Source organism: Vanacampus margaritifer, chromosome 12, assembly GCF_051991255.1.
Source record: "Vanacampus margaritifer isolate UIUO_Vmar chromosome 12, RoL_Vmar_1.0, whole genome shotgun sequence".
In the NCBI taxonomy this organism is placed as follows: domain Eukaryota; kingdom Metazoa; phylum Chordata; class Actinopteri; order Syngnathiformes; family Syngnathidae; genus Vanacampus; species Vanacampus margaritifer.
In genome coordinates this window covers 16,319,868-16,347,242 of record NC_135443.1, presented here as the reverse complement: position 1 = coordinate 16,347,242, position 27,375 = coordinate 16,319,868, and the positions used below count along the sequence as shown (strand labels likewise).

The 27,375-nt window shown below is 37.1% G+C and overlaps 1 protein-coding gene across 2 annotated transcripts in view; it reads right to left on the bottom strand.

Annotated features, from left to right (window-relative positions):
- eys (eyes shut homolog) overlaps nt 1-5,948 on the bottom strand; it is a 206,369-nt gene extending 200,421 nt beyond the window's left edge. For both annotated transcript variants that reach the window (XM_077582976.1, XM_077582977.1), the window contains exon 1: nt 5,803-5,948. The gene's annotated coding sequence lies outside the window, so the exon portion shown is untranslated. The remainder of the gene's footprint in view (nt 1-5,802) is intronic.
- Between the last annotated feature and the right edge of the window lie 21,427 nt (nt 5,949-27,375).

The following is a 27,375-nucleotide window of genomic DNA, read 5'->3' as shown; positions in this document are numbered from 1 at the left end:
TTCTTTCTTTTTAGACAATGATGGCACAACCCTCTATTTCAAGTCTTTTCTCAACCCACTCAGTACCACACTGAAAAAAGGTTGAGAACCACTGGTTTAGTAGAATACATCCAGTCTTTCACTATTTTCAGTAAAGGAGTGCGCGTCAAAGGCAGCTACTTCTGCTTTTTTTTTTCATGTTAAAAAAAGCTCTTACCAGCCTGTATATGTCATCATGTGAAGAGATTTTTAAATTCCAATTTGTGTGGATGTACCAAAGAGTGGGCTGGATTGGACAAGCTTCCCTTAAAAGCATCCTTCCATTCCCTTTATTCCTCTTTTCATGTACACAAGTAAGCTGGAGCCTCACCCAGCTGATTTTGGGGGAGAGGCGGGTTACAACCTGGACTGGTCACCAATCAATCACAGCACACATAGACAAACAAGCATTAACATGCACAGCTATAGGCAGTTTAGTGTCCAAAAAATATGCATGTTTTTTGGACTGAAGTAGAAACCCTAAGTACCAGGAGAAAACATGCAAGCAGATGGGGAACATGCAAACTCCACATAGAACAGCCTCAAACTCAGAACCTGTGACTGTGAGGCAGATGTGCTAACCGCCAGCCCCACCAAGCATCTCCCTCAAATATTTTTTACATAAAAAGTGACACCAAAGTTATTGTCAATACTTTCTACTGCTGAGTCACATTAAAAGCGGGTGACACATTAGTCACAGGAAACACGACATTTCACAGTGAGTAAATAGTGCCATTGCTCTTCCAAAAAGCATCTATAAAAAGCGGACATTTTGACAGTGGATCAGTTTGAAATATGGCAGAGAGTAATGGAACACGAGAGAACAGTTACAACAAGCTGTGACAAAAATCATTGCAGGCAACACTATTCAACTTTAGTGAACTTTTGCGTTCTCCCACTGACAAAGATAAATTTCATGTTGTAAGTTTGCAAATCAATTGAAAACTGTGACTGGTATAAAGGTGCCAAACAACATCCCACAATTTGACTTCATCTACAAACCCAATTCCCAAAAAGTTGGACACTATACGAATTGTGAATAAAATCTGAATGCAATTATGTGGAAATGCCAAATTTCAATATTTTGTTCAGAATAGAACATAGATGACAGATCAAAAGTTTAAACTGAGAAAATTTATCATTTTAAGGGAAAAATATGTTGATTGTAAATTTCATGGTGCCAACAAATCTCAAAAAGTTGGGACAGGTAGCAATAAGAGGCTGGAAAAGTCAATTGCAAAACAGCTGGAAGACCAGTTACCTATAATGAGGTCCATTGGCAACTTGATTGGAGTATAAAAAGAGCTTCTTGGAGTGGCAGTGTCTCTCAGAAGTGAAGATGGGTAGAGAATCACCAATTCCTCCAATGTTGCGCAGAAAGATAGTGAAGAAATATCAGAAAGATGTTTACCAGCGAAAAATTGCAAAAAGGTTGAAGTAATCATCATCTACAATGAATAACATCATCTAAAGATTCAGAGAATCTGGAACAATTTCTGTGTGTAAGGGTCGAGGCCGAAAAATCATACTGGATGCTCATGATCTTCGGGCCCTTAAACGGCACTGCACCGCAAACAGGAATGCTTACTGTAAGGGAAATCGCAGAACGGGCTCAGCAATACTTCCAGAAAACATTGTGAGTGAACACAATCCACCGTGCCAGCCGCCGTTGCCAGATGAAACTCTACAGTACAAAGAAGAAGCCATTTCTAAAGCAGACCAAGAAGCGCAGGCGTTTCTCTTGGCCAGGGGTTATTTAAAATGGAGTGTGGCAAAGTGGAAACCTGTTTTGTAGTCAGACAAATCACGATTCGAAGTTCTTTGTGGAAAACTGGGGCGCTATATCATACTGACTAAAGAGGACAAAGACAACCCAAGTTGTTATCAGCACTCAGTTTATAAGCCTGCATCTGTGATGGTATAGGGTTGCATGAGTGCGTGTGGCATGGATAGCCTCCGCAACTGGAAAGGTATCGTCAATGCAAAAAAGGTATATTCAGATTCGAGAACAACATATGCTGCCATCCAGGCATCATCACTTTCAGAGAAGATCTTGCATTTCTCAACACCATAATGCAAGACCACATGCAGCACCAATTACAACATCATGGCTACGTAGAAAAAGGATCCGGGAATTGAAATGGCCCGCCTGCAGTCCACTTCTTTCACTTCTAGAGCACATTTGGCGCATCATAAAGGGGAAGGTGCAACAAAGAAAGCCCAAGACAGTTGAACAGTTAGAGAGACGCGTGTTAGACAATGGGACAGCATTCCTATTTCTAAACTTGAGAAACTTGTCTCCTCGATCCCCAGACATTTGCAGACTGTTGTAAGAAGAAGAAGAAGGAATCCCTCACAGTGGTGAAAATGGCCTTGTTACAACTTTTTTTTTAGATTTGTTGACACCATGACATTTAAAATCAACATAGTTTTCCCTTAAAATGATGCATTTTCTCAGTTTAAACTTTTGACCTGTTCTCTATGTTCTATAATGAATAAACTATTAAAATTTGACACTTCCACATAATTGCATTCAGTTTTTATTCACAATTTGTATAGTGTCCCAACTTTTTGGGGAATTAGGTTTGTAGTAAAACCATTGTATGTCATTCAAAATCAGTGGGGGGTCCTGACAATTGAATCATTGAGACACATGAAGAACACCGACTGGAATTAACTAGGATTAACAATAATTTTGGAACATTTGAGGAACGTCAGTTGATAATTTTGACAGGTAGAATGAGGACAACCACCATTGCACAATAAGACCTCAGTCATTATGTAATGACCATGATTCAAAATAATTAGTGTCACTTAATAAATATGGAGCGACATTGTCTACATAATTAATAAAAGTAGTTTAATCCAGTCTGTAAACTTCACCAAGGCACAAAGTTGCAGTGCAAAAATCAAACTGTGATTGTGTTGGATTTTATTCTAGAAAAGTGAAAATAACATGGTTAGGTCTTTGGCTTCCAGCTGTACTTTCTTGTCTGAGCTATTGGCTTAGACCTCAAGCGACAAAATTTCACCCAAAGCATTGACTTCTACAATGGCTTTCCCTTTAAGAACAGTTTATTTTTGTGTTTTCAATAGCCCCTCGTTATGTCAGCTACTGTGTTTCTGTGTATATTTGGAACTCTGGGCAAAGAACCATTACAATTTAGAGCTTTGTTAGTTTTCTTTGGAGTAAATACAATATAGCTTATTTTTTCTTTCAAACACACAACTTTTAGGTCCCAGCATTAAAAAAAAATAATAGAGGCAGTGTTTGAGGCTGCATAGTTACATAATCATGATTTAGTTTTAGGTTGTACACTCACAGAGCAGAAAATTGCTTTGTGACTTTCTAACAGCTTTGGGCACATTATTGCATCAATTACACATTATGTTCAGTGTTTTTGCCAACTTTGTGTTACCGTTGCGTAAGGAAGGTTTAGAAGTTCCACAGTTTTACCATTTCCAATGTTTAGAACCCCTAGTTGGCCTAAATAAGTAAATTTGATTGTATGATGCTACTACAATTATGTCATGAAAAGTTAAACCCAAGTTCATATATCGCTTAGGACCAAAACTGCCAAAATTTAAAATAAATAAATGACTAAATAAATAAATAAAGGACTAAAAGTGAAAATAAAATGGATATAAAAAAATATAATTCGAAAATTAAATCCAAAAAAATAAATATAGATGGAAATAAAAACAACAAAATATATACAGTATATAATAAATAAATACATTTGTATTTAATTTTTCAATTATATTTTTTGATATTCGTTTTTATTTTCATTTTTAGTCATTTATTTAGTCATTTATTTATTTATAATATCAATATATATTATATATAATTATAATATTATAATTATAATTTTGGCAGTTTTGGTCCATGCTGCCAGGACGAAATGTTATTCAAATGAGGAGGCGGTCCTAAGCGTGTCTTGGGTTGGACTACGCCGTTGTAAACTGCCTTTCAATAGTGGAGTGAGCGAGTCGGCGAACAAGGAAGTCTCGCCAGCTTGCATTGGAGAACTTCAGCAACGGACTATCTTATCCACTGTCACCACAACTTGCGACTTGAGTTGCTTGACAACAAGTCAAGGTGACAGTGGACCAGAAAGTCGTCCATTGCTGGAGCTCTCCATTCAAGTCGGCGAGACTTTCTTGTTCGCCGACCCGCTCACTCGACCAATGAAAGGCAGTATACAACGACGGAGTCCAACCCAAGACACGCTTATTTCTATAGCATTTCGTCCTGGCAGTATGGACCAAATGTGCCAAAATTCAAAACAAATAAATGACTAAATAACTAAACGTGAAAATACAAACGTATATATATATATATAGAGAGAGAGAGAGAGAGAGAGAGAGAGAGAGAGAGAGAGAGAGAGAGAGAGAGAGAGAGAGAGAGAGAGAGAGAGAGAGAGAGAGAGAGAGAGAGAGAGAGAGAGAGAGAGAGAGAGAGAGAGAGAGAGAGAGATTTTATTTTTTTGAATTATATTTTATTATATCCGTTTTTGTTTATTTGTTTGTCTTGGTCCTCCCTACATTTCAGCCATTCATCAGGTGAATAGACAAATTATTTGAGGATCACATTTGTATGCTACATCATGCATTTGATACTCATTTAAAATCTTGCAATCATTCTCAAAAATCTAACATTTTTTCTAAAACACACTTTCAATTTTGGCATGTTTACTTGGCCTTCGGCCAAAACAGAGCTAATTAGATTATATTGCATATCCACACACACCCCGGTCTAAAAAATGTTAATTAGGAAAATCATGTCAAATTTATATACTGTCAAATACACTTCAGAATTTGTATGTGTGCGCTCCTTGTTTAGAACATTTCACTGTTCATTATCGTTAGTTATGTCAGTAAAAAAAAAAAATACAAAATGGGACTTAGAGTATATATTTCGAATTGGAGTTTCAATGCAGTCACTATAGCATTTCTAAAAACAATGTACAATGTATTTTTCAATTGAGCCTTACTAGAATAACTAATCAGCGGGAGAGAAAGAGAGAGAGAGATGTAATTATTTAATAATTTAACCATAATTATTAAAAAGACAAACATAAAATCTGTCACCGCATACATCATATGTGTACAACATAAGTCCATGTATCTGCATTAACAATACCGTCGAGTAATGTTTGCCAGTTATCTGTCCAGGCGGGGCCCAGCACCGGAAGCCATAATTTGTTGTGCAAAAAGTCCAGTGGGCAGAGCTGGAATACACTAATTGTTTTGTTTGGGCTCTTGAGAAAAAATGCTGCCTATTAACAAGTGGCCACACAAAATAGTGAGGCAACTGCAAATTAAAAATCTGAGCAACTCTGTTGTTGCACCGTCCTATAGGCTGTAGCTAAAACAATTGGCAGCAGTTAGAGTACTTTTGCTGGTACTATTGGTTGCTGCTTTGCTAATTGGTTTCATATCAAATGCTACAGCTGTCACAATTGCAAACAAATGTGTATCACATCCTAATGGTGTTTTTATCAGAGTTTGGAAGCCATGTCGTTTCTCTCACACGTTAATCTGGAGTTGGCATCTAGTAAAACAAACAACAGATTAGCATTACACCCAGCCGACATGTCTGTCTGGACCTTTTTTTTTTTCTTCATTTTTTTTTTTTTTTTTTACAAGGGCTAGGGTTAGGATTTAGCATGGCTGGGTAATCTGACTAGTAGGGCCATCTGCTAGTGTATGTAGAGCAGCACAGCGCTAGTCTCTTCTCGCTGTCAATTAGACAGAGTCTTTGCTGGTAGGAAGCATGCTCACCATTAAGTTGAAAAGGATCTTCGCCATGTGAGGCCGACCTGCAGCATCATTTTGTGGAGTTTCTTATTCAGAATTGAGATGTGTCGCTTCCCAGGGAATTGGACAGCTGAGCCATTTGGGAGAGCGCAGGATGAAACTGTTGCTAGGAGATGTGATCAGACGCCGAGGACTGGAGGCGTGCCCACTTGTAGGGGAGAGGACCTATGGGGCACAACAGGGCGGAGATTCTGCCTGTCTGATTGATTATTCAAGACTGAACGAATTATTCAGCAGGCAAGCCAAGCTATTATCTTATGTAACAACTCAGTAAATGGAAATTTGTTTTTGTCACGAGGGATTGGTGCGCAAAACAAGCAAAGTGGAGACTGTGGAGTAAAATGTTGGTCTACATTCTGTGACCATAACATGGTAGTGTGAATAAACTCAACTCAACTGGTACTGCTCCAAAATTTTAAACATATCTTTCGGAGAGAAACAATGAAATACACTTCTTTGACAACATTCCAATTATACTGTAACAAATTTCAGTAAAATCTACAGTAAAAAAAAATACAGCATTTTCTTGTTTTTTTTATTTTTACAATATTTAACTGTATACAGCAATGCATTATGGGTAAAAGCAAAGTACAGAAATTGATGTATAATTAGCGGTAAAATACAAAACTAGAAAAAATTCTGTGAAAATTTAAAGGGTGGAAAGACGCATGTAGTACTTGTAGCAATAGTAGTAGTAAGCAAGTACTTGTAGGAGTAGTAGTAGTAGTAAGTAGTAGTAGTACTTCTAGTTGTAGTAATTTTAGTAGTAGTCAAATGGCCAAGATGGCCGCCGACCCAGGTGGAAGAGGGGGAGAGAGTCCTTGGCGTACCTAATCAATTGGCCAAGGTGGCCTTTTGCCATGTATATATGTGGATTACAGGCAAACACTGTAAAGATTGTTTGATTTTGGCGGGTATCTCTTTAGGAGAAGAAGCAAACAGCGAACCCTATATTTTCACCGGAGCAAGGACAAGAATAATATTTTAGCGTGAGGGCAGTCTGCATCATCCTCACATCGCATTTCTCCGATGAACAGACAATTTTACAGCTCATATTCATTTATGCACTCAGCTGCAGAACGAAGATTGACTTTACAACGAGGGCGGCACAGTGGATGACTGGTTAGCATGTCCGCTTAGCATGTGCGCCTCCCAGTGCTGAGGGCGTGAGATCAAGTCCGGGCTTCGGCCTTCCTGTGTGGGATTTCCATGTTCTCCCTGTGCCTGGTTTTCTCCGGGTACACCAGTCTTCACACATTCCTAAGACATGCATGGCCGGTTAATTGAGTGCTCTGAATTGTCCCTAAGTGTGATTGTGAGTGTGGATGGTTGTTTGTCGCTGTGTGCCCTGAGATTGGCTGGCAACAATTTTAGGGTGTACACCAACTACTGAATGAAGCCAGCTGGGATAAGCTCCAGTGACCCTTTTGAGGAATACTCGGTAAAGAAAATGGATGGATGGACGACATACTGCATTTGTGTATTACGCAGAATACAAAAAAAATGGTTGTAAACTAGATTACAGTGAATTGCTGTAAAAGTAAATACTTGTAAAAAAAAAAAATACAGTAACGTACTGAGATTTTACAAGAATTAGCTCGCAAGTTTTTCCCAGCTATTTCTTGTAAATTCTACAGTCAATTTGTTACAGTGTACATGTCAGAGAATTAGGAGGAACCCTGGAATAACTCAACTAAAAAAAAAAACACAAAGTTCATCAACGAATAACCATGTATATATGGTTTGTTTAATTAGCAAAAAAGTTTGACAAAAACAACTATCACGTACTAATTAGGGATCTTGGGAAATGCTGTCACAACATATCTGGTCAAAGCCAATCTTTGTGTAGAGCTACATGAAATGTTTGTAATCCTGCAAAGATGTGACTATAAAATCATCCTCAACTACTAATTGTGAGTGAATAAACGCCCATTCCATGATGTGCGCCTACAGTATTTGTTTAAATATATGCAGTTGACACATAGAGATTAGTATTAATTAAAAGGTCACCTCACTTTCAAATCCAGCTCCAGCAGCTGCAGAACAAGATTCAACAGTGCTCATATTAAATTCACATTCAGTTGTTCTGTGGCTGGTTTTGACAGCTGGTGTATGAGAGTTTTCCACAATGACCTATATCCCTTTAAATGAAAAGTTACATTCGCATCCCCCGCTGCGCCGCTGCAATCACTTTTCTACTGAGTGTTGCCGAGCAACAGTACGAGCAGGGGGTTAAAGGCCTTACTACAGGACAATTTGGTGTCGGGGGTTTGTTGAGGTGAAACCGGCTCATTTTATGACATGTCCAGACTACATTAGTCCACAAGGACAGAGATCAAAATTGCAGATTTTTACCTCAATTTGTTCTCAAATTCTTCAATTAGGAAACTTGTTTTCCTTTTATATGTATGTACAATTAAAAGTATTATCGCAATTAGATTTAGCTAAGTATTTATATTAGTCAAGTTTAACTAGTTAACAAGTAAATTTAAAAAAATCCATTCAAAATGGGTTAGGGTTAGTTTAGTTTAATTCTGTAGATTTGCTCTTGTCACTCATAACCTCAGAGAACATGTTTGTTGTTGTTGTTGTACTAGAATTGAGTGTGATTGCACAGCCACTACAGTAGGTGGCAGTAGTGCTTTTATTGTCAGAGAATATTAGCTCCTCTGCAGAGGCGTACTTATAGCAATTTTATAGACAAACGATACTATTGATAGTCGCATCGGAGAGGTGTAAAATATTTTCTTCCTCCTGGGTCGCGTAAATAATTGAGAATCACTGAGTTAAATAAGTAAGTCTGTAAATAACGATTTGTACAAATAAAAGACTGAATTCTGCTGAAAAGGGCTTCCTGTGTGTATCATGATGAGTGTTTGTTAAACACACTGTGTTAAAGCTACATCACTTTAAAACATCAATTTAAGGATCAATTTTAGAAAAGCTCTTCGTATCGAAATACATGAATATAAAACGTGTGACCTTAACATTTGATATATTTTATACCCAGTGCTTATCCTGGTCTAAAGACATTTAAGCTAGCGAATTTGGTTGGCTCCCCCACTGTGGTTAGATTAATGAGCTGCCCTTTGGCTTGTAACGTTGGCAATATTTCCTGCAGCTTAAGGCCTCTTCATTAGGTGTAGAAATATTGACCTTCGCTGCTTTTTTTTTCTTTTTTATGAAAATGTATAACCCACAAAAGCAAGCATTTATCTGTGCAGCACTACAAACTATTTGCATCATTCCTACATATCTAGTATGAAAAAGGGCTTTCGTGTTTGACCTTGTAATCTAAAAATATGCTTTTATTTAGGCTAGGCTTTGGGGAGTGTTTACTGTGTATTTTATTCCCAATCATATGCTGAAGGTCCTACGAAGGAACAACAATCATAAAATTGAAACACAATGTTAGTTAGCTAACCTTGATTTGAATGCAAATATAGTTATTGACTCATTTTAGGTGAAGTATTATAATAGGAAAACTCTTTAGTCCTTGTCCATTGATCAGCAGTTATTTGTAATCCTTTGCAACACATTGCCGCAGGTTACACAGTCTGTGTGCTTGAGGCTCTTTGTACTAGAATATGCTGACTCATCATCTTGTTAATCAAGCCCGCAGTTATGCACACAAAGTCAGCTGCATGGAGCCCGCTGAGAAATACCACGATCCCTCTTGAATATAAATATAATGAGACTGTTGCGCAAGTGCTCAGCGGCTGAATAATGAACTCAATCCCACGTTTGTGTTCACTAAACATGAGGCAGTGACTGTGCAGTCCAAACAACATCAGTAGAGAATGACAATTGTGGTATGGCAGTCGCAGGTTTGCACAGACGAGTGACGATATGAATTGATACAGGCAAATGTTTTTTATTTGGTGCTGTTCTGAAAGTGTTAGGGTTGGGTTGGAAACTGCTGGTCATTCCTGACTCCACCCTATCATTTAAAACCAAGTCAGCCCTCTCTACTTTAAAATAATTTCCAGACTCCACCTTTCATTGACTGTCATCCACGCCCTAATAACTTGCCGTCTGGACTACTCCAACAGAGTCCTTTCCGGGCAGCCTGTCTAGGCCCTGGACAGGCTCCAGTATGTCCAAAATTGTGCTGCCAGAGCTCTCACCCGTTCAAAGCCCTGGCAGCACATTATCCGTGCCCCCATGCAGGTCACTGGCTCCCAATCAAATGCCATACAGTCTTTAACTTATCTTTAAAGTACTAAAAAAAAAAAAAACTAAAAAAAAAACGTTCACTCTGCCTACAAACTGTATATATCCTGAATTCCCCATGTAATGTGGCTTATCTGTGTAATCACCTTCGCTTCACACTTAAGAACTTTCCGTTTTCGTTGATTATCGTGGCACCATATGGACAAACACGTTAGTGTCTTTCCTGAAGGAAGACCACATTTCCCATAGCGTCGTAAAATTCTAATCGAACTACAAGATGATGGCTATTTATTGCAATCACACAAAGGTAGGATGTTTCATTAGAAGAGTTCTGAAAATATTTCATGAAGGCTGAAAAGTTCATTAGAGTTGCTTAAACTGTTAATATGATACATAAAATGTTGAAATCTAAATTAATTATTTCCCTTTACGCAATAGGCTTTGCAGTACTAGTTAAACCCTGGCATCTATTTTTTCTTTTTTAGAGACTCAAGATATCCAAGACTTTCAGGCTTTATTACTCCATTCCAAAGCATGAATCCAGTTGGTTTAAATTATGTAACTGAATGGTATTGCATGATATATAAATACTATATATATATATATATATATATACTGTATATATATATATATATATATATATATATATATATATGTATATATATAAAATTACGGAAATACACACCGCACCGACCCCGACTATTACGTACCTTCAGCACATGCGCGAAAAGTAATTCCCCTCCATACCATCGGCGGCGGTAGTCATTATTCCTAAAGGCAACCGGAGACCTCTTTACAGGGGTGGGATATAAAAACGTAAACAATACATATTGATTGCTTTTACTAATTACATACAGTTGCCATACTTCGAAAGTATAAAAGTAAATCCTACCTGCTATATCCAGTCGCGTCCCCATGTCATGCCATAGTGGGGTACTGTAGCGCCTTGCAAGACCGCCACCAGCAAACATTGGTTGGGATGTCACCCTTTTATTGATCTTAACAAACGCTACTGTTTATACACTGATCAGACGGCGCATGCCGTCGGCCCATCGCTGTCCGACTCCCAACGTCGGATCGGTGTATCTAGGCCATTAGGCTAACCCAAAAATATCAACAATAGTTTAACGCTACAGCTCTAGAAATTAGTACTTGCACATGATTTCTTCCAACATGTAGAGTGCATTTAGAAACACATCTCTTAATTGAATTTACAGTATCTTCAGAGAAATATCTGATCAGTGATGCTTGTAGTATGGTCAAAGGTCATGCGGTTTTCAACTACTATTCCTCATGATAAGCAGACCAAATTTAAATGTTAGAGAAAATTGTGGAGATAAATCAACATTTACTTATCTATGATTTTCTCTGTGACCTTTCCTACTATCTGTGATTCCCTACTGAGGAGCTCTGGGGTAAACACTATTCTGCTGCACGTGACTTGTACTCATTCAACACAAATGCAATATATTATACCGGAGTTCACCTAAACTGACCTACAGAGCATCCATTGCATTCAGGTTTGGAGGAGGACGATATTCACAAAGGAAGTAATCCCTACCAAAATGATTCTGTTTAATAGGACAATGGTCTTTTTTTTAATCTATTTTTATTTTTTTCTGGAGAGCTCAGTATTGTTTATTCGGTAATTTTACCGATTTGACATGGATAGGACAATGGTCTTAATGATGTGAATTCTGAAATATGGCAAAATAACTCCAAAAATAATTGAAATCATGCATTAATATAATTTATATTTCAGATCATTTGGACCCCAATCAATCGCATACAGTACATGGAAAACATGGGCTGCATGATTACATTGCCTTGGATCAGAGGTGGGCAATCTCGGTCTCGAGGGCCGGAGTCCTGCAGGTCTTGGAGGTTTCTCACTTCCAACACAAGCTGATTCCAATCAACAGGATCGTTATCAGGCTTATGCAGAGCTTGCTGATGAGCTGATCATATATCAGCTGTGTTGGAGAAGGTCAACATGCAAAACCTCCAGGACCCCGGCCCTCGATGCCCACCTCTGCCTTGGATTGATAGTAGAATATGGAGGACACTTGAAACAAGGACACCCCATCCTTCTCACTTCGCCCCCGGGATTTAAATATTAAACATAAAAGATGACAGATTATTAGACCTGTCACCTTGCCTTAAGCAATGATATTCTGTTTTTAACTGCACTGTGGAGTACCTGCTGTGTCACATATTATTGTGATTTCAGCTGTCCCAAAATAGAGATGTTTACGAGCATAGTGACTTAAAGGATGTAAAGTCTATCTCCATAGAGAATTGGTTCATTATTTCTGCTCAGGAATATGGTTGAATTTAAATTATTTTGCATTTGGCTTTAAAGTTCTGATGAGAAACAACCCTGTTTACTTTATTTTGAATCTACGATTTTTACACAAGACGTCAGCAATGACAATGTAGTTTCATTATATCTAATTGAAATACCTACTTATCCTTATTCGTGACTATAGTTGATATAACTTCATGATCTCTGTGCAACACAGCAACACCTGACCCGAAAGTGGGTTATTTTTCCAATTTACCATGTCTTACTCTAGCAGAAGCTGAATGTCAAAAAGCTATTTCAGGTTCACTGCACTACAAAGGACCAAAACTAACTGTGACCCCTTTCAGCTCTGTTGCTTATTTATTATTAAAGCATAATCCCTGTGTATTGACATGAACTACAGCAATTCATTGAGTTTAAAATGGTCCTTTTACCAATTACAACTTTGTTTTAAACCAGATGTAATGGGGTTCTTGAGAATTTAAAAACTGCTGAATGTTAAATTTGATTTTTAAATAAACCTTTGTCCTCATGAACCCAAAGGAGAGGAAATACTACAGGCAGCCATGTTAATCGCATAATAACTAAATGAAGATGCATTCGAAAAAAAACCAAAAAAAAAACAATTTCATACATCCTAAAAAGCCACATCTGCAGTGAATATCCCCAGGATGTGCAGATATCTTTTTCCATGCCAACACAGCACATCTCCACTAGGACAAAGTAATACTTTCTACTTATTTTTAATACCCAGTTTCCATGACAACACGATCAAGATTCTGTTGCCGCCATCACGCTACAGTGCAGACTTGACGTACGAGAACCTCAAAAAGAAAATACATTTAGACTATCCATATGAATGCAATAGACAGAATCTTTTTCATACTGAATGCTTGATGATTTATTCTCATTCACACTGAATCCAGTGAATACTTTAGTGAATCAACTTGCTATCAAAGTGTTTGTATTTTTGTGGTACATATTTTGAGAAAACTGCAGCCTCTGTAGCAGCTTTAAAGCTGTAAGCGTTCTAAAATGAAAATATGGGTTATGATAAATCCCATAATAGCAAAGTGGGGAGAAATAGAGCCTTTAATGCGGCCGGTAACTATGAATAGACTCAATTGTGTGAATAGTCTAAACCCGTACTGCAAAAAGCTTTCCTGCAAACTTTCAATTCAAAAAGTTGGCTTGTGGATTTCACGCTCGTTTATAGAAATAATACAGTGAATGGTATCATGGAGAAAATATAAAACTTTGTTGTTGCTTCATAGAGATGTATAAATCCTCAAAGTTAGACAGTCACAACTTGGTACTTGTTGAGGTCTGTTTGGGAGGAGGTAGATAGCAGAGATGAAAATATGATGATGATGTTTAGCGTGATAAGCATAAGAGGAAATACTGTGGTTGGGGTGATTACGTGCTATTTTCCTGACGACACATCACAAACAAACATATAGAAGTGCATTACGTGTTAAGTTTAAGGCAGCCTTGGTAGAAATCCTCCACATTTACTAAAAAATAGGTCTTATAACTTTTTAATTAAAGCCTGTCATTCACAGTAAAAACTGAGTGAATACAAACAAGGTTTAACCTGGCTGCTTTGTGGTATTTGTCACAGAGGGCCTACTTTCATCTTACATTTCCAACATTTTAAATACGTAGATCTCGCAGCCACTTTTAACCAAATAGCAGTTGGCTCTGCAACAAAAGGATCAAGATTTACGATCATTGTCAATTTGAACATGCAGTCAGAACGTTTAATTTTGTCGAACTAATAAAATATAATTTTACAAATGCTTGCATTAAAAAAAATGTCAACTATTATGAAATATTACCTGCAAGGGATAGAAGAAGAGGATATGAGCAGTGCCACCTGCAGATAAATGGCGTAATAAGAATTGTTGCATTGAAAATAATCTGACATTTTTCTTCATTCAAATGGAAAAGGTCAGCCCACCTGACAACAAACCATCACTGCACATGATTTGGGTGAAGTTTGAACTATATGCATCTACAGTATATCATGCAAAGTTCTGAATGAAAACCAGCAACAATGATATTATAATATTTATTTTTATCCTCTTTGTATGCTGAATTTTCTCTGTTATGTACAAAAGGAAAACATCAGAAAACAGAAAAAATTATGTTCATCACCATTATCTGCATCACATTGTCACACACCTTTGCTACAATAATGCTGTTTATTCATATTTATTCGTGTTGTGGTGTAAGTGATGATCAGGATAATGTTTTCATCTTCAGAGTGGTTCAGACTATTACAATACACACAACTGAGTGTGATGCTCTAAGAGGAAACGTTCCTACTTTGGTGTAATTTTCATATTCAACACCCACCATGTGAAGAGTAGAAAAGTAGTTGAAGTCAAAGTATTCAGGTGCCACTGCCACTAAATAATAAATCAACTGAAGCTTCAGATGTGCAAATATGTACAGTAGAAGTGTTAGAAATTCTTACAAATCCTGATTGAAACTTACTGTAAATTCAAAAATATACAGTACAATAAATTCTTAATGTTAGCCAAAGATCACGCTAATAAGATTATAAGTAGCTAAATGTTTACTGAAGTCATTTTCAATATATATTTTTTTAGGTTCATGGTTTTATTTAAATAACAAACATTATGTGTTTACATTACAAACCCCAGTTCCACTGAAGTTGGACACCAGTTTAAGCACAACATATGTACAATTGAAATTAATTTAGGAATTTCATAATCTTCTCCACGTGAGGCAGCACTGCATTAAAAACTGACATCATTGTGTCAAGGATATTGACACCTTTTTCACGAAATCTACAAATGCAAGTTGAAACTCTACCATGCAAACCAAAAGCCGTCAACAGCACGCCAACTTCTCTGTGCCTGAGCTCAATTGAGATGGACTGACTCAAAGTGGAAAAGCGTTCTGTGGTCTGACAACATTTGACAACGGTCAACATTTAAAATTGTTTTAGGAAATCTTGGATTTGGATCCTCTGGACCAAAGAGGAAAAAGTTCATCCACATTGTGATAAGTGCAAAGTTCACAAGACAACATCTGTGATGATACTGTATGTGTCAGATGATACTGTATGTGTCAGCGAAACTAGAGTCCGTCAGTGACGGACAGAGAAGGTCCATAGGTATCGGTTATTGACGATTACATTGACTGATGAAAAACACTTTATCTGTTATCATCAGCAAAACGGACCTTCCGACAATATAAGACAGGATGCTTGATTGATGGTTGAAAAGGATTTTCAAATCATTGCAGAAGGTTTGCATTTACAGTTACACAATCTCCCAACCTAATTGGAAATGGAGTTTGTACATTTCTTGTGTTTAATTGAACACAGAACCTAAGCAATTAGGCTAGGCTAAATTAAGTTAAATTCAAGGTTTGCTAAACAGTTCATACATTCCACTATACTTTTTTTTTTTTTTTTTATCGGTATATTGTAGACAATATCAGAAGAAAATAGTTTTTGACTCAAAACTATGATGGCTCGTGATAACCTCCCTGTATAAATAAATGTTCTCTCTTATAAGTGAATGTCGTCCGCACTTTTACATTCTCAGCTTAAGATCCCATCATAATATGGGAGAACAAAGCAGATGTAGTACATGAAAGCTTTAATACTACTGGGTTTCACGTCTCATGACTTCCCACTCAAGCAGGTCAAGGTTGTCCAAAAGGTCCCTTTAGAGATATAAAATGAAGTGAATTCCACGTTATAATTATGTTATAGCATTCACCAGCAATTATTCCTGACACATTTATCTTTAACCACACTTCTGATATACTGATTCTGTTTTAGATTTTCTAAAAAATATCAATTGGGCTAATTCATTAGTTGAAAAAAAAATGGCTTCAAAAAGCAGATGTAATGTATTCTACCTTTTATATAGTGTATGCTGATTGCTGAAATATAACTTTTCTTTTCCACCAAAATGACAAAGTGAGGGGAGAAAAAAAAGCTCAAGAACAGATATCTTACTGTTGACCTACTTATCAGTGGACGCAGCCCCTGTCCACCTGAATCATTACATCTGTGGCGCGGTCTGAACCAAATGCCACCACTGTCCATTAGCCACAGTTGTCTCCAAGACTCTTGCTACTTTTCCATGTGTTATTTTCACGTTATTCCCTTGATATATTATGGGATGGTAATTGGTTGGGGACTAGCCATGACTCACAGTGGCTCGAACATGAATCAAGGTGGACAGAGCATATCTTTGTATCCAATGGTACAAAAGAGGTCGCCCCCCCCCCCCCCCCCCCTCCCTTCTTTTTGAAAGGTAGCAACACAACAAAACTTTACTGTGATGACATTTATTTTGGTCACCCCGGCGACAATCTCACAGTATTGTTGTGCACAGAGACAAATTTAAGGCGAAAAATTGTTGCAGGTTATATATTTGGACGACTGTATGTTGCTTTGTAATATAAGTGTTCTTATGCATGCACCAAACACAATTGCAATCATTTTATAGTAGTTATGGTTGAAGGGTTAAGGCCTGAATGAAGGCTTTTAAAGGTGGTCAATGAATACATAAATAAATAGAACAGTTGAGTAATTCAATGACCGCATCGACTTTATGTATCAATATGGTCTGTTAACCCTGGAGAACCCAAGAACCCTTTTCTTCTTTGGAAAATTATGAATTATACATTAAATGACTGCTATAAGTTCACTGAACACCAAAATACATGTTTTTTCAATTTTAACCCTTTTTTTTTAACTAGCTCAGAGTTGCTAATTTATCAAAATATATATATAAAACATACTCCTAGGCATTCTGCAACATGATATGAAATAGATTAACAAAAAAAAACACAATTTTACCATATGATGGTTTGCTGAGAAGATGGTTTTATTTGGATTGATTTCCAGCTCAACAAAACATCATGTTGCCAGCCATCTTGTCACCACCACTCTGGCTCATGTAAGTGCAATATTCATCCACTAGGTGGGCCCCATGCAGGGGTCAGAAGTGGCACTCTGGACTTTTGAAGTTAAATTTGTAAAAAAAGGTATTTGTTATTTGAGTAGCAGAATTTATAGGGGCCAAATTTGACCCCGTGGGTTCTCCAGGGTTTTAATATAATTTAGGGATACAGTAAGTGTACAGTCATAAATAAAGTAAGTGAAACAGCGTTCCATCTGTGATGTGTCAGAAATGAATGTGCGGTCACATCTAAGTTGATGTGTTCTTCTGCCGGCAGTCTTCAGTGGGTGATTGGATCTCTTCTGTTGTGCTTTTGCGAGCCATGAGAGTCTTTGCGCCTTGTAGCTTTCCTGAGTCAGCACACCGGTTCCTTAAAGGTAATTTCCTGTTTCTATACAGTCTGCTGAAGGTTATTTGCTATATTTCCCCTGACGCTCACTATGATATCATATTCACATTGTTGTCTTGTGTCTGTACAGAAGACTGTTTGCTTACTTTGACTTTTGCTTAGTAAGTTTGGGTCAGTACACTGGTGCACGGATAATGTTTGAATACTACAATCTGTCATTTCCATACAAATATTTTATTCCGAGACCTTGGCCTGGATTTAAATATTTGAGTAATGTTTCAATATGCAGCCATCAAATGCAACCTTGGAAAAATAAATGCTGTAGAGTTATAATGTAGTGTATTAAAATACAAAATATAATAGTGTACTTACGTCCTGTATAATTTCACATGCAGCATCAAGTTATCCGCAGTGACACATTTCATGTTTTAATCTTACCATAGTTGGAAGCAGCTTTAAAGTGGACGTACTGTATTATAGAAATTTGACTTTTTATTTACTTGTATGCTGTTTAATATTAAATGAATACACAGAAGCACCGATTACTAGCAGATGCTAGAATGTTTGACAAATTTGGGCCAGTTTCTGTTCAGCTATTTGCTATACAGTATGCACTATATGCACAGATCCACCCTAACTGACAAGTGTAGTTGCATGAGTAAAAATAATTTGATTGTCTTTACCTGGCTTCTACGTCCATAAGTAGAAGGCCGAGTCCAACCTCATTATAACGAAAGACATGTGTGACAGTAGAGCAGGCAGGATGAACATTTACACAAGACTCCGCCCCTTAAAACATGCTATGTTCAGTGAGTCCAAAAAATTGAAAATAAAATAAATCGGGTGTCGAGTGTACTATAATGCTTGATCCTCGGGGTATTTCGACAAAAGCATGTCGTAGACATGTTATTTAGACATCTGAACTGAAAAAAACATGCGAAACATGCTCTTTAACAGCTGTTGAGGTAAAAATAAATAAATACATAAATAATAAGACAACCATATTGGAAATGCTAATATTTCTACCCATTTCCACTAACCCACAATTTATATGCAAAGGCACAGCAAGGCATTCTTTTGCAAAAAAAAATAAAAAATCCCATCTCATTGCACTATATTTTTTTTCTCTGCTGGCTGCAAGCAACCTGCCTTTTTTTCTCCATATGTTGTCAGCATTAGCAAAATGTCCTGAGAATGCAAATTCAGGATGTGTTGCATGAAAGACATTCCAAATGTTGACATTCTACAATTCTCTGAATATCTAAATGAAAAGAGTGCATTGTTTTATACTGTACTTTGTATGCATGCCCACTGCCTAAACTTAAATATCATTCACATCAATTGTCATGTAAATGTACAGGGGTAAAACTCAAAAGTTGTGCAATTTAAAAACACAATTGACCAATAAATCGCAAACGAAGAAAGGCTGAACTATGATGCTACAATAAGTTGAGGTTGTTTTCTTGATCTAAAAAGAAAATCAAAGCATTATTTTATGATGGAAAGGAAATTAAGCAAAACATATTTTATAGCATTAAAAACACCACAGCTGATGTTAATGTATTTCAAATTGTGCTTTAACTGAGAGCCCCTTCCAAAAGGGTCTTCAAATGCTGCTGCGATGCCAATATCTGTACCTTTGAACCCTCAAGTCCCCCGCTACCATATCAATATTCCAAACAGCTTTGCAGATCAATTCCATATGACCTTGTGTTACACGCAAATCGAGAGCTAGAGGGAGAGGTTCTGTGTTGGCACCTCTCCTGTAAGCGACTTAAAAGCTTTAAGAAGCTGCCTCGGCCAAGTCTGGCGACAATGCCAACACCTTGATGTGAGATGATGAGACCATGTACTCTTTCACTTTCTGCATTGAGTGTGGTGCTGGGAATTACTGAGCTAAGACTGCATTTCAGTAAATGGGAAACTAAACATTTCTCACATCTCACATCTACAAACAGTGCACTGTGTTTTTTTTTTCGTTTAGTTTTTTTAGTTATTATTCTTAAAATGTTTATTGTGGTTAACTTCTGCTTGTTTGATTTGGGACGTGTCTTAGAATGACCAATTGGTTTGGTGCAGTAATGCTGACAGTCAATGTTTATTTTCATAAATAAAAAAATTAATTTGTGCTGTCAAATCAATTAATCACAATTAATCGTGAATTAATCCTATTTTCTTCTACTATGTTCTACAAAGCTTGTAACAGATATTTACTTGAGTAAAATATTGGAGTTGATGTAATACAATGCTTTTCCTGTAAACTACAGCTGTTAAAAAAAAAAGGATCAAAACAAACTCAGCTATTGAGTCATCTTATATTCTTCTCAGAACTGCTCTTAGAGGAGACAGAAAGACAAAGACACAGAACTAAGCTGCTATTTGAATATGGCTTTGCAAAGTGCGAACATTATTTTGTACTTCTCCAACAAACATCATTAGTAAAACTACCTATAGTATACAGTAGTCTGTGTTTATCCATCTTCCCGCTAGTGACTCCTTCCGAGTTAGCCTGAGTTCATTTTTTAAAACACTTTAAAGAATTTAAATGAATCTCCAGAGTTAACACTTTAATTTTGACAGCCCTAAAATGAATGAATGCATATATAAATAAGCCTGCCATACATTTTTTGTTTTCTTTTTAAAGACAATAAGGTTTGTATTCACCTTTTCTTTTTCTTTTTTTTTACTAGTTTCAGCATCCACTGCCACCTTCCTCAGAAGCTGCCAGCTGGCAGGTGTGACATGTCTCCAGTGTCAGCTGACAGCTTCTGTAGAAGGCGGGAGTGGACGCCGAAACTAGTAAAAAAAAACAAAAAGGTAAATACAAACCTTATTGTCTTTAAAAAGAAAAAACGAATCACTATTAACTAGAAGACAAGACAGCAATAATGCTGCCTTAAAAGTTACCGCAGTCATCTTCTTCTTTTTTTTGTATGAATTGAACTGCAATATTTCATATTGAGCTCCCAGCAATCTTGAATGCAGTTGAAGTCATATCAGAAATAAAAATTTTGTGGGGCGTTGTAAGGCATTTCTGCAAATGCTGAAAATATTTTTTTATGTTCGCAAAGTAGCAAAATAGAATTCATAATAGCTCGAGGCGCTCTCTGATGTGCAAAGGCTTTCCCATTACTAAGCTATCTAACTCTTGCAGGTATTCAAGGTCTATCTCAGAAAGGTTACCTGATGTGAAGCGGCTGTAATGACAGAGCTGATTAATGGAGTGAAAATGTTATTCCCGTCCCCTTTAACAATGTTATAATACTTATTTTGCTTTTATTGGGCCAAGCTCTAATGGCCACTTGATGGCTCTCACATCACGGTGATTCACCTATCAGGGTGTGTTGAAACTGTTCTCCCCCACTACACTAATGACGGTGACAATGAGTACTCAGCTTATGAAATGCAAAGACAGTTTTTTCCCACTCGCTCTGCTTAAGTGGCTCATGTACTTCTTAAAACTATTTATTTTGAGCTGCCATTTTCAACTTCACTTGACAGTCAGTCATGAAGAACAGTGACCCATTGATAGTAACCACTATACAAGTACTAACATATTTACACATTAACCTAAAACAACTTAACTCTTTCACTGCCACTGACGTTAAAAGACGTCAAGTAAAAACCTACGGAGGGCCGCCAATGACGTTAAAAGACGTCATCCAATTTTTTTATTTTTTATTTTTTGAAACGGGTGCAGGCAAGCCTTCCGCAGCTGTGGTGAAAGTTACAAGCAGGTCTATTGAGCCTAATGACTATTTTTGGCCCCGAGAGGGCAGCGATAACTCTCTTTTGACAAGATTGGGTGGGCGTCAGTAGAAGACGTGAGGCGGGGCTAGAGTGTTGAGGGGACAATGGCTGAAGAAGCCATAATGGCGGCCGCTTACAAGCAGCTCACGGTCGAGACGTTTTTTTCAAAGACATCGACCAACGATAAAGAGCACATTGATGACGAAGATGATCATCATCGATGATGATGATGGTGACTCCGAGGTTGACGGCGAAGTTGGAAGCGCTGACGCGGCGGCTATGACGACGTTATAAAGGTTCACGGGCGAGCGATGCTGACACCGGAAAACACGGAGCTCAATCGGACGACGAAGAGTGCCCCGAGTCCAATGCATATTCATCGGAGGAGTGTGTACAGTCTGCTACTTGCTATTCCCCGGAAAAAAAGGCCGTCAAGAAAGTGTAACGTCTGCACGCGAAACGGACAAAGCGAAAGTGAAACTAATCTGTTGTGCGAATCCTGGTCCCTCTCCTTGCACGCAGGAGAGCGTTATAAAAAGAAAAACTGTATTTGAAACATCCACATAATTGTAAATAGTACCACAGTTGCACACATTTGTAGATAGTTTGCGAAATTGTTTTGTCAAATTGTTACACTGTTGAATGGAAATAAACGTATTTTGCAAACTAAAAACACTTTTTCATTGTTGGTGAAAGCGTTTTACAGAAGTAAAGCACTATTTAGGTGTTTGTGGCATCATTCATGGACAAAAAGAAGTGTACAATTCACTACAATGCATGAAATAACATCGTTTCACAAAAAGCTATTTTTCTCCGCTTTTTGTTTCAGAACAGAGAATTTCGGTGAAAGTAACCATTTTCTATTGTTGATTACTGAAGAACGAAATAAGGTAGAAACAAACTTTTTTTTTCTGATGAAAGATGAGAGTCCAAGCTCATTTGGTTTCATTTGGTAGTATGTGTGTTTCCATAGTCCATAGTGTTTTCATAGTCCAAACACAACATTTTCTGTGGACCTTGAAAGATCAGTCAAAATGCTTAAATCGGCTGGCACTGGCGACAACCCGTTTCTGAAAACGTCTGGCAGTGAAAGAGTTAAGGTTAAGCAATATGGCTAAAAAGCACAAATGCCATCTTAAAAAAGTAGCCATTTAAAGTTTAAGGAAAGTAAAACAAATAATATTTGTCTAAACATGATATTCTGATAAATATTGGTTTTGAGGAATACAAATTAAGCACCAAAATCCACCTATTTTTATCCATCTGAGGGGGCAGCCATTTTGCCACTTGCTGTCGACAGTTGCTTAGGGCTGATGTAACAACCAATCAGAGCTTACCTGATTTCCGAGATTGGTCATGTGACACTCACAAGCTGAGCCGTGATTGATCATTACCTGAGCTCTAAGAATCTGTGATGTCATTTTCAGTCAATAGCAAAATGGCTGCCCCCTGGGATGGATACAAAAAGGTAGATTTTGCTGATTAATTCGTAATCCACAAACATTAATCACAATGCCGTGTTTAGAGTACACTGTAAAAAATAATAATAATAACAGAAAATTACTTTCTCATAAAAAAAAAACGGTAATTTTCTGGTAGCTGGGGTGCCAGAAAAATACTGTGAAATAAAAGAAAATTACTTTTTCGTAAAAAAAAACCTGTAATTTTCCGGCAACTTCCGACACCCCCCTTAAATGAACAAAATGCACAAATCAGAGCTAAATTTGTGGTATTCACACTGAGTGAGTAAAATTGTAAATATGTTGAGATGGGATTATAGATTATAAAATTACAGTATAGTATACGTTTTATTACATTTTAGTTTGGAGCATGTTGTAAGATTGTTCTAATGCAAAATATGTACCTTGGCTCAATAAAAGTTGGGAAACACTGCTATCATCGCACTGTATATCCATTACCTTATGCTCAATCTGATACAAAAGCAGCACATATAGTTAGCACATTAGTTAGCAATCTCTTGCTGAAGATATTCAATTGTGGGTAAAAAATGTGAAAATTGTATGTAACTGCTACTCCGGTGCAACAACAATGGAAATCTTCTGTAGTGCCAGATCATATACTCAACCTAATAAAAGCAATAAGGTGGAATTTGTCAAGATGGAGCAATTTTGAAAAGGGGCACAATTTTCAGGAAGAATACAGTCTGCCTCCAAAGTTGCACAGAAACTATTGTAATGTTTTCACGTGAGACGTCAACATGTTGTGCCAGGCTTCTGCAAATCTCGTTGGAATCTAGTTAATCTAATGACACTGTAGGTAGCAGTGAGCATCGAAGGATAAACTTCACATGTGCTTTGATTTGTTTGGATCCTCTGTAAGCCTCCGTTTTTATTAACACCGTCAGAGAAATGTCAATACAATATCTTTTTTTAAATTGTGATCCTAGTTTGAAGTTGTGTGGAACAGTGCTGTATTAAATGGAGGTGTACATGTAATACTTCGAAGTGGATACATTTAATTGCCTTTGGTAACTGATGGCAGAAAGAGACACTTCAACTCACAGACCACGATAAAGGACAACTTGCACCAATTGTGAGACATTGCTCACAAATTACACAATATGTGCACTCTAGCAAATGTTTGTTCAAGTTTTGAGGGGACAGATTGAGCCGTAGTTCTGTAAAAAAAAAAAAAAAAAAAAAAAAAGAATAAATGTAAACAAGTTGGGTTGCACCATAAAATATGCTCAACAATTATTGGCTACTTTTTTTGTATGTAATTAAAATATAATCAGATGCGAACTGTAAAACACGATTGTGTTACTCCTTAAAACTCATTCACTGCCATTGACGGCTAAAAACGTCAAAAATACATTTGAACTATTTCTATTAGTTTAACATTTTTTTCCTCTTTTGTTAACAAGAGTATGAAAAGCTAGATTTTTTTTTGTACATTTAGAACAGATATACAATTTGTGATTAATCGTGAGTTAACTAGTAAAGTCATGCGATTAATCACGATAAAAAATTTTTTATCACCTGACGCCCCAAATTTGTAATAATCTTTTCTTCTTTTTAAAAAAAAATAATTTGCTGCCATTGACGACTATAAATGTTGAAAATTTTTTTTAACTAATTTCTATTAGTTTAACATTTTTTTCCACTTTTGTTAACAAGAGTATGAAAACCTAGAATTTTTTTTCATTGTACATTTAGAGCAGATATAAAATTTGCAATTAATCGTGAGTTAACTAGTGAAGTCATACAATTAATTACAATTAAACATTTAATTGCCTGTCGCCCCAAATTTTTTATAATTATTTTTAAATGAATTTATGGCAGTGAATGAGTTTTTTTTTCTTATGATTATATAGGATAACCTTATACAGTGTTTTGAACGTGGTCAAAAGTACAAGATCTGATTTCACTTTGCAGTGCTTCAACTGATTCATTATTATAGGGGGACAATGACCGCTTGATGAATATGTGCTAGAATTGGAGCAATGTGACCTTTTGCAAATATAAATGTCTCTCACAAGACGTTATAATTGGCTACAGTGAATGCCTCAGGGAGATCAATTAATAATAACAAGCAAATATCTTCCCAGAACCCTAGATTGTGCAGGAGTGGGCGGAAAGACAAAAAAAACAAAAAAAGAAAGAAACAACATCCTGTTGTCTTCTACAGCAGCATACTACAAAATTAGGACTAAGGCTAACTTTATTTACAGAAGTATTAGTAAAGTGCTGGATTTCTGATTAAACTGAATTGTTCAGTCTCATAACTTTAAGGCATGAATTGGAGTTTGGTTTCTTTGTATACAGAGCAGGGTTATAATAGTTTTGCCATTTTCATTATAGTTAGTTTTTGTCCATCCATCCATTTTCTCTTTCGCTTGTCCTCACAGGGGTTGCGGGGGCGCTGGAGCTTATTCCAGCTGGCTTCGGGCAGTAGGCAGTGTATACCCTGAACTGGTTGCCAGCCAATCGCAGGGAAACACAGAGACAAACAACCATTCGCACTCACAATCACACCTATGGACAATTTAGAGTGTTCAATTAACCTGCCATGCATGTCGTTGGAATGTGGGAGGAAACCGGAGTACCCGGAGAACACCCACGCAAGCACGCGGAGAACATGCAAACTCCACCCTGGAAGGCCGAAGCCCGGACTTGATCTCACGTCCTCTGCACTGGGAGGCGGATGTGCTAACCAGTCAACCACCGTGCCGCCCTTGCTAGTTTTTGTTAGTTTTAAATTCATGATTATTATTATTATGATTATTATTTGTAGTTAGTCTTAATTCGTCTTCAAAGCAGGCTTGTTAGTTTTGATCAGTTTTTTAACTTCTTGGTTTTTCAAAAAGGCTTTGTTTTAACTTAGTTCAAAGCTTTATTTATTTTTTATTTTGTGTATTTCTTGCGTGCAAGTTTAAAAAAAAACATCACAATAAGTATTGTGTAGGAAACACTCAACAAACATATTATTTTAAAAATAAAAATCCACAAATCAAATACAGGTTTTGTATTTGACCGTCGTTTATAGCCAGACACACCCGTGAGCTTTCTCATGAGCTGATCTAAAATGACAGCCCACTGTTTTCGTAACTTATTTTCTTTGGGGAAGCTATAGAGGCTTGCCTCACTTTATTTATTCTCCTTTGATTAAAAATCACATCTAAAAGCCACCCTTTTCATTGATGCTAGTTGTAATTCGCAATAGTTGGGCAGCAACAATGACACGTCATCATCCCAGAATGCATTGAGCATGCAAAAACATGGCGGCCGCTGTGTATCAAAAATAGTTTTTTTTTTTTTTTAATTACAAGAAATATGTGTCTAACAATGTGTTTTAATAGTAGAGGTAAGCGGTTGTGCGGTATTTTCAGACCCGCTTGTCATTATGATCAAGGTAACTTTTAAGATGGCTGATTTTTAGCAATGGCTTGAGCTCCTATTGCTTGCTGCATGATATAATTGAGCAAAACACTGGCTTCAAGCATAGACCCCATCAAATATCTAAATCTTGAAATAGGTGTGAGATTGCCGCAGAGGTTAAGTAGGCCACTACACGAGCAGGAAAGATTTCAACATCTCGGGAGACCTGCTTTCGCTCAACAGACAGCGCTGACAACAACTATGCACACACCTCCAAATATGACTTGTCATGTGTTTTGATGCACAACCTGCAACACACAACGCTTTATACACAGCAGCTGCAATACAGGCAGAACCTTGTACGTTGTCAGGAGTCTACAGGGAATCTTATTTTAAAGCCAACTCCGGTCTGGTGGAGGATCATTTTCGGATATTTTTGGAAAGACCTTTAAAATAGGGTGCTCTTCAAAAAAATATTTATAAGATGTGACTGTGTGAATAAAACGATATGAATTTGCAAAAAAAAAAAAAAAAAGACCTGCTTGCTTGCTCCTGATGAATTTTTGGAGGCGGCAGACCACAGCTGCTCTCTCACTTTTTTTGTTGTTGATGTTGACAGCAACATTGTTTTTAACTCGTGCATAATTCATAACTCTGTCCGTCACTTTTGTACACTTTTTAAAAAAATATATACATACATATAAGTCCACCGCACTAAATAGAAATGATTTGCGTTCCAAGCATTTTTTCCTTCAAAAATATAAAAATCTTAAATTGAAATGTCATAACAGATTACAAATACTACCTAATACAACAAAATCTCAACATATCTATATATCTATATATATATCTATATATATATCTATATATATATATACAGTATATATATATATATATATATATATATATATATATATATATATATCGGACGCTGTATCGGTCCGTTGTGGTGAAAAAGGAGCTGAGCCGAAAGGCAAAGCTCTCGATTTACCGGTCGATCTACGTTCCTGCCCTCACCTATGGTCACGAGCTGCGGGTCGTGACCAAAAGAACAAGATCCCGGATACAAGCGGCCGAAATGAGTTTCCTCCGCAGGGTAGCCGGGCTCTCCCTTAGAGATAGGGTTAGAAGCTCGGTCATCCGGGAGGGACTCAGTGTCGAGCCGCTACT